The sequence below is a fragment of the Pinus tabuliformis genome, chromosome J (assembly GCF_031772625.1).
Source record: "Pinus tabuliformis cultivar Carrire ecotype Pingquan chromosome J, CPIR1, whole genome shotgun sequence".
NCBI lineage: Eukaryota > Viridiplantae > Streptophyta > Pinopsida > Pinales > Pinaceae > Pinus > Pinus tabuliformis.
In genome coordinates, this window is record NC_142295.1 from 651,997,386 (window position 1) to 652,005,893 (window position 8,508).

At 35.0% G+C, this 8,508-nt stretch overlaps 1 pseudogene; it reads left to right on the plus strand.

The window, feature by feature from the left end:
- Positions 1-6,380: 6,380 nt before the first annotated feature.
- Positions 6,381-8,080, plus strand: LOC149228594 (U-box domain-containing protein 6 pseudogene; annotated as a pseudogene).
- Positions 8,081-8,508: the final 428 nt, after the last annotated feature.

The window sequence follows — 8,508 nt, forward strand, 5'->3', positions numbered from 1 at the left end:
CTCAACCCAAGTTGTTACAAGGCTTCCAGAGAATTTTTCTAACCAAGGCTCTAGGAACTAATAACTCAACCCATTACCATAAGGAACATGAGAACCAATCAAAAAACAAAAGGGAAAACCAACAACACCATGGCTATCCAGAAAATGGAAAGGTTAGGCAAAACCACTGTCATTCCATGGAGTCCTCCATGACATTGAAAAATCATAACCAAGTAACCACATGCATACGCCATGCATGCAAAAACTAGCAAGGAAATCATACATGCAACTTGGTACTTGCAAAGAAAGCATGTTGTAGTTTCTCACACCATTATTCCCTTGTGCTTTCCTGCTCTTCTTTTGCCTTCTTGCTCCAAATCCAAAGTGTGCACAAAATCCTCCAAGAGTGCTCCAAGAAAACTCTAAGTGTGCAAGAGTATGAGAGAGAGAGAATAGAGGGAGATCTACAAGCTAAAACTGAGAAAAGGTTAAATTGACAAAAGTTGTGAATTCGTTTTATCATTGAGGCCTTTATTTTCTTCATTTTCCTCCTCACATGCAACCTGTGACCTTTCACCTTCCTTTTCTCCTATTTTCCATTATTTTCATAAACAAAATTCCAATTAATGCCACTTTTCCTTTTCTAATGTCTATAGCCATTTATTAATCACAAGTGATCCCCATCATTATGTTTTTTCCCAACATTCAACTTGGAATATATGTCCCATGACCTTGGTTATTATTTTCCTTTATTAACTTTATTATATGAATTTTTAAATGGGGTTGTTACAAACAATGTGATGAACAAAAAATGATGTCACAATGTGATGAACAATAGATAATGTCACAATATGATGAACAAAAAAAAATGTCGCAATTTGGAAAAACAATGACATCACGATGTGATGAACAAGAAAAACATTGCATTCTAACGAACAAGCAATGACATCATAGCATGACAAAATAAAAACAATATCATAACATGAAAAAAACTAAACCATGTTACAATGTGACGACATCGATAACTGATGAACATTAAACAACATTGCAAAGTTACAAAGAACAAATAATGTCACAATATGATGAACAACAAATGATGTCATAATTTAACAAATATAAATGTCATCACAATGTGACAAATAATGTGATGAACATGAAATATTGTCGCAATTGGACAAGCCATGGTTGATCATGGTTTACCATGTAAGCTTATTGTAACAGGGAACTTTTTAGTGGATTGTGTGGTATATATGATAAATAAAAATTTTGAGAACTTAAGGGTCCTTTAGTTTCTTTTTAAATATTAAAATTTTGATAAGAAATTTGTTATATATATATATATATATAAAACAAATTTCTTATCAAAATTTTAATATTTAAAAAGAAACTAAAGGACCCTTAAGTTCTCAAAATTTTTATTTATCATATATACCACACAATCCACTAAAAAGTTCCCTGTTACAATAAGCTTACATGGTAAACCATGATCAACATATATATATATATATATATATATAGATATATATATATATATATATATATATATATATATATATATATATATATATATATATATATATATATATATATATATATATATATATGGTTTCGAAATTAGTCTCACATATGATGAGGATGGTACCTAAGATTTATGGTGTATATCCATCCTTTCCCTCCCCAACATGATCGATGGTTAATAAAGGAGGGGGGTTCGAAATAGAAACAAGGCGGTATTCATTCTCATGATGTTGGGATAGGGTATTGGGTCCCCCCACCCCAAAACTTAAAGGACCCCAAAAACAAAGCTAAAGTCAATGTATAGAAGCCATTATTGAACACGTTAGTAGACAATTTTTTCCTACCATCATCACATAAAATTTCTGGTATTTCATGATATTTTGGATTTATGTTTCAAAGAACATGAAGAACTTGAAACCTAACACCTATGGATCCACACATCCCTGAACTATTGAAGAATTAAATATAGTTGACAGTTACAATGGCATTTTTTACATATCATCTCTCACTACGACATATATGACATCCATCAATAAACCTCCATTCATTTACATTACCTACATGACTACTTTCATGCCTAGGAATCTAATCTATCGAAATTCATTATTCCTTAAAGCTACCCTTTCTCTGAATTCATGATGTGGTGCACACATAATTAAATTTCAAGTAAGAAAGTTATAATTTCAAGTAACAACATTATTCTTTTAAGAATAAATCTTGAATAAATCCTTGAGATGTTGAAAATATTTGAACCCTTTGAAACCCAAGTTTTACAAGAGTAAACCTTAATTTTTTCCTATAATAAGTTAACAACTAAGGAAAAATACACCTTTGTTCAGTCATATCTAGGCAAAGACATTGTATTACCTAAAACCCCACCACCTTATAGAACCAATATTTTCCCAGATATTTCCAAACAATTTATTTCCATGATGTGCTCACTTTGGGGATTCAACCATGATGGAAAAATGAAATAAGAAATGTTAGGTTTCATGTGTGATATTTTCCCTACCACTACCAAGCCTTTAGTTATATTTCATCACAGTAAATACCTAGTAGATGTCCTACATTTCCAATTAATTGAGTTCATTGCAAGAAAATAATTTAGATTCTAGTGTTAGCTCATTCATTTATTTTTATATTTTCAACCTAAAAAATTCTTATGCTTACATTTAAACCTACATGATGGCTTAGGTAACCCTTCTTCTATATTTCATTAGACTCATTTGATTGGGAAAACCACACATAATGTAGGGTTTTCTAAGTTTCTCAACCAATTAATGTTTATTTTTTATATTATCATCCAGGAACAATCACCTCCTAGAATTTTCCCTAAGTTTAAGAAGCTTCTTCAATTGAGTCAAGACACTAAAGTAGGTGATTCGTATGTTTTCCAACACCATATTTAAGTTAGAGTATATGGTTTTGATTCACCACCATATCAGTTAGAAAAATTTATAACCATGACAATCTAAGTTGCTCTATAGTACATTAGGAAAAGATTAAGGTTTGGCTATCTTCATTTGTATCAAAGAAATAATGGGTTACCTTTAAGTTGAAAAAATAATCTCGACCATCTATATTCAATGCTAGATTATCCCTAGAGGTGGTAGAGAAAATTCATAAGGAGATGGGCTTCTCATTGGGAGAATCTTGGACCTATGATCCTTATTTAATTATTTCTAATATAAGACTATAGGGTTCAACTCCATATGATCACTTGATGAAACTAGAGATAGAGAGGTTGGAAAAAAAATACAAATGGGAGGTTGTACAACAAATACTTCAGCACCAAGTGAGATATTCAACTTAGTCCTCTTAGCCTCATATAATAGATACTCCATATAAATAAGAGAAAACTAGTAATAGAACTCATTAAGAAACCTCTCAAAAAATTCTAGAAGCAAATGAAGTTGATCGATGAGGAAAAATATAGAGAAAAAAAGAAAAGGGACACGATAGAGGCAATTTATTGCAAACTATGAAAGACGCATCATCAACCAAGCCTATATTTTCCATAAAATATGTGTCGTCAATGCTTATAACAATTACCAATGACCAAGATATTCAAGGAACCACATCATCGATAGAACCAAAAAAATAGAATAATTTGTTTTCACAATATATAGAAATAAAGATAAAGAACATCAAAATCAAGAAAGATTTATATTCCCACTTATGGAAGAAAGGGCCATCTAAAACTAGATCGTTGTGAGCTCTTGATTTTGAAAAGGGGTAGTTAAACATGGAAATTTTAGAGATCACGATACAAATTGTAAAAAGATAACATGTGATTATAAAGTGGCGAAGTTCTCAATAAACTTGGACAAAATAAATATGCTAAATAAAAAGGACCTATGTAGATAAATAGGTGACATGGTCTTTAGAGACCTCATACAAACCTCAGTAGGTGTATCCAAAGTTTCAAGATATGGTATGCAAGATTGATAAGCAACTCAAGAAAGAAAAATTGCTTAATTGAACAAAGTAGATGAGGATTGATGAATTAGAACAATTGATAGTAGAGTCAGGAGCCAAACCCAAAGATGTTAACTCAATTCAAGCATTGTTGAAGTCTAAGCACAATGATATCCTCTCATTAAATAAAAAGTTAAAGGTTCCAAACACATGACATGTTTATACCCTTGAGTTGTTAGCGGTTTGGAACGAGAAAGACCTATTGTTGAATCAAATCATACAAATAAACAAGAAAATTGGGACTTATGAATAACAGACTGAAATATTGAATAAAGAAAGAACAAAACATTCTTGTTAAGGTTCTTTATCCATACACATAGCACCAATGGATCCTTTCTAAGAGCTAGCTAAGACTCTAGTTGATTTAAGTACAAAAGAGGTTGAGCTTGAAAACCTAAAAAATGATTATTGCAATCAAGAATGATGAATTATACATTTTAAATAAACATATTTTAGAAAATGATGGCCCTATTATAGCATGTCAGGAAATAAAAGCCAAACATCAATAAGAGTTGAATAAAATGCAAAGTAAGTGATAGGAATATCATATCTAATCTGAGCCAAACATATTTTATTGGACCACATTATAGCATAAACTACAAATCTATGGAATTCTTTCAGGTTGATTGGTGATGAATCTGCATTGGTGCACCAAACTCAACAAACAATTCAACATACATTGGAAGAATTGGGAAGTAAACCTTGAGTGGTAAACAAAATTATAAATGTTCTCACTTCCAAGTATTTAGATGAATTGAGTGTCTTGAGGGTTTCTAACATATTTTCATTAATAATGGAAACCAACAAAGTCTTAACCAAAAATACTTGATACAATAGGCCCAAAACAAGTGCAACATTATAGAAATAAATTTGGATCAATTTATGAATAGATTTAGTAATTTACTAGAGATCGGCTTACCCACTAGTTGGGGAAACAATGGCAATGTCATTCCACTATAAACTTACGAAGAGTCTCCACTGAAAGAGATAAATAACGTGGACAAAATTCTCAGAAATGGCTGGAGCTTCAAAAGGACAAACAATTATTGATAAATTAATTGACGGTTTTTTTCTTTTGTGGTAGATTAAAAACTTGTTTTCAACTACCCTAACATATGATAAGTACATTGAATTAGATATTTCATTTATAAAAACAAATTCAATTAATTATATTGTGGTCAATGATTAGAGGATTCTTGTTTGGTTCATTTAATGACCACTCAACAAACAAATTTCCAACAAAAGAACATGAAAATCAACACTTGGTGACCATACAATCAACTCCTACCTTTTTGTAGTAAACATTTATTTTTGTAATTCTAGTCTAAAAGCCATGTTGCTTGCACTAAAGATTGTTATGGCTCATATTGTATACAAAAAAATAGCAATTTAGGCTATGGTCAGGCCTCTTCCGCCTCGGGAAGAGGCCAAATAAGATGAGAAAGGTTAAGGCCGAATGCGACTTTGGTTATGTCCACAGAACAACCGAATGCGACTTTGGTTAAGCGCCGTATAACAGACGGGGAAAGCACTCAACTAATGCTAAGTCGGCATTGAACGATTACAATAGTCCCTACCGGATGCCAGATGGCAGGGACTAATAAGAAGAGGATTGATACAAAGGGATCGATAATTCTTCTATCTGTTATCACTGAAAATTCTGTTGCCAAAATTGCTCAGACTAGCTTAAGGACAAAGTGTTTTCGCAGCGCATAAATCCTTTAGCAGTTTCACAGCGCTACATGTTTAGGTGGTTTCGTAGCGTGCTACGAAATTGGGGATTTGTTCGAGTTTTCAGTGGAGGCCAAAATCCTAGCATGCCTATTGTACAGAGTTCTGCTTCCCTCCAGAAATGCAGATGAGAGCAGCGACAATGATTTCAAGGAAGCGGTGGTCCCTGCAATGTCTAAACTTTTGCACTCAAATCTTTTGCAGGCATTAAGCTCGTTTGTAGATAAAGACAGAAGTAGTGCTGTCCGGTGACAGAATTGATGCATAAGGATCTTCGTAGCTTCATCAACGAATGGATACAAAGTTAAACATTGTAGGATGGGTTGGTGAACAAATGGGTGGTCTCAGCTAGTTATACAACAGTGATGCACAGAATCAGCGTCAGGACTACAAATTTGCCCCTATTCCAAATACCTGTGAATCAGCTTCAGTCCTTGTCCAGTCAGTTCCTCATTGTGGTGAGGGTTGTGTCTGGGTAGCAAGCCTACTTGTTAGTTTTGGTATCTGGTGTATACATAGGATATTGAATTTGTCTCTCATGGAGAGCAGACCGGAGCTCTGGGGACAGTATACATACGTTTTGAACCGCCTTCAGGGCATTTTAGAACCAGCCTTTTCCAAGCCTCGCCTTGTGCTTCTCCCCTGTTTTTGTCTACAGATCCCTTTATTAAAAGATGCATATGGAAGAAAGATGGCCTTTTTATGTTGGAAAAGCAGCAAATATATATGAAGCTGGTTATCGACTAAGTGGTAGTGCATATGTCATCTCCAAGTACATTGGGAATACATGGTTGTGGGATCGTGTACGTGTCAGTGATGAGTTTTTGACAAACGAAATGCGTTTGCATTTAAGTATGCGCCTCATGTTCTAATTTTTCTGTATTGATCGGATACAAGGATCCAAACGAAATGTCGAGGTTTGGCAAACATTACTAGCTGTTCGTGTATTAGTTCTTCCACCGACAGAGGACATAGACGCATGGTTGACATTTGTTTTTCTTTGCCGAAAAAGGGGTCGTATTAGTCAAGGTCATTCCACCTTGATCAAACAGTTGGCATCTCAAGAGGAGCAAATGCAAGCTCGGTTGAAAAGACTTCTCGACTCATTTGGCAAAAATACAGAGGAACTATCAAAAGTGCAAACAGAACTGGGTGTGAAGAAAGACATTAAAGTAGCTTCCAGGTATTATAACAGCAGCTAATGATGCAAAGCTACATGGAGGATCGTGTATGAAACTTGGTAGACTTGCCTATAAGATTGTTAAAATATTTCCATCTTTAGAGGCAGTGCAGCCAAGATGCATGCCAGGCATACAGTCCTTGTGTGCTCTGCACCTTGCACTTGATAAGGCAACAACCCTTCTTCAGTACTGTGCCGAATGTAGCAAACTATACTTGGCTGTTACTGGGGACTCAATCCTGGCAAAATTTACAAGGATAAAAGGTTCACTTGCTCAAAATCTAAGCCATCTTCAATCCATGGTGCCGCGAAACCTAGCCAAGCAGATAGCTGAAATTGTTGAAGAGCTTGAAGAGATGACATTTGCATTAGAACCATCGGAGATGGAAATTGGTATTGATATTATTGCACTGCTGTAGCATAGTTCTGGCAGTTGGGATGATACATCACAACTAGAGGTTTTCCATCAGGTAGCTAATAGGTTAGGCATAATATCTCCAAAAGCTGTGTTAACAGAGAGAAGAGCTCTAAAGAAGCTGCTTAATAAAGCCCAGGCTGAGGGAGATCAGAAGAAGGTTTCTATTGTTGCTTACCTCCTAAATATTCTAAGAAAGTATGCCAAGGTCAGCTATATTTCTCTAGATAATGGTTCTCGGAATTCAGATCCATGTTTGGAATCAGGTAGAGAAATTGCAAATGAATTAAGTGTGGAAAGGAAAGATGACCAGTATGGATCCAGACATTGGTCATTTAACTTAGCTGCTAAAGAAACCAATAGCAGTTCAGGGGGTGCACCAGTACCTCCTGAGGAATATAGATGTCCAATTTCCTTGCAGCTAATGTCTGATCCTGTAGTCATTGCATCTGGCCAAACATATGAATGATACATGCCCAAAATCTCAGCAAAAATTGTCATATCTTTCCATTACTCCTAACTACTGTATCAAAGGTCTGATTGTCAGTTGGTGTGAAAAACATGGAGTCAAGGTTCCAGATCCAATTACTCGACCTCTTCCTACATCTCCTTTGAGATTAGACCCATCACACTCTGTTGACATCACATATCAACATGATGACTCTGTCAAACTAAAAGTACCAAAAGCAGGGGAAGTCTGGTTTTCTAAGTTGCATTGTGTGTGGCAGGTGTTCATTTATAGTCAATGGTATCTTCAGGAGCAATATCCGTTTCTTTAAAAGTTGCAAGCAAATCTTGTCAAAGGGATCAAGGGAGTAAGGTGCTTAAGCCATGAACAGTGGTGATCATTTAGTTATTAAAGGAAGACTGTGTTTTTGAAGTTACACAGCAGTTTCGTAGCGCGCTACGAAACTGCTGTAGCTGCATGTTACAATTAAATCGATAAATTATGATTGACAGCAAAGAAAGATGTTATCTTCATACATGGAAAAAGGTGGCCAGCACATCATGGACGTGGCAATCCGTTCAATTTGGGTAATTAAAAGCTAGAAGACATGCTGCTGCATATTCGAATAAGGGGTGGAAGACTGGAACCGAAAAACAGGGAATTTCTCCTAACATCACTGAACCATCAAAGCATTCAGCATCCAAAGCTAGCATGGAACATTGAATCCTCCTCTCAGCCATCTCGGCCAAACTAAAAGGA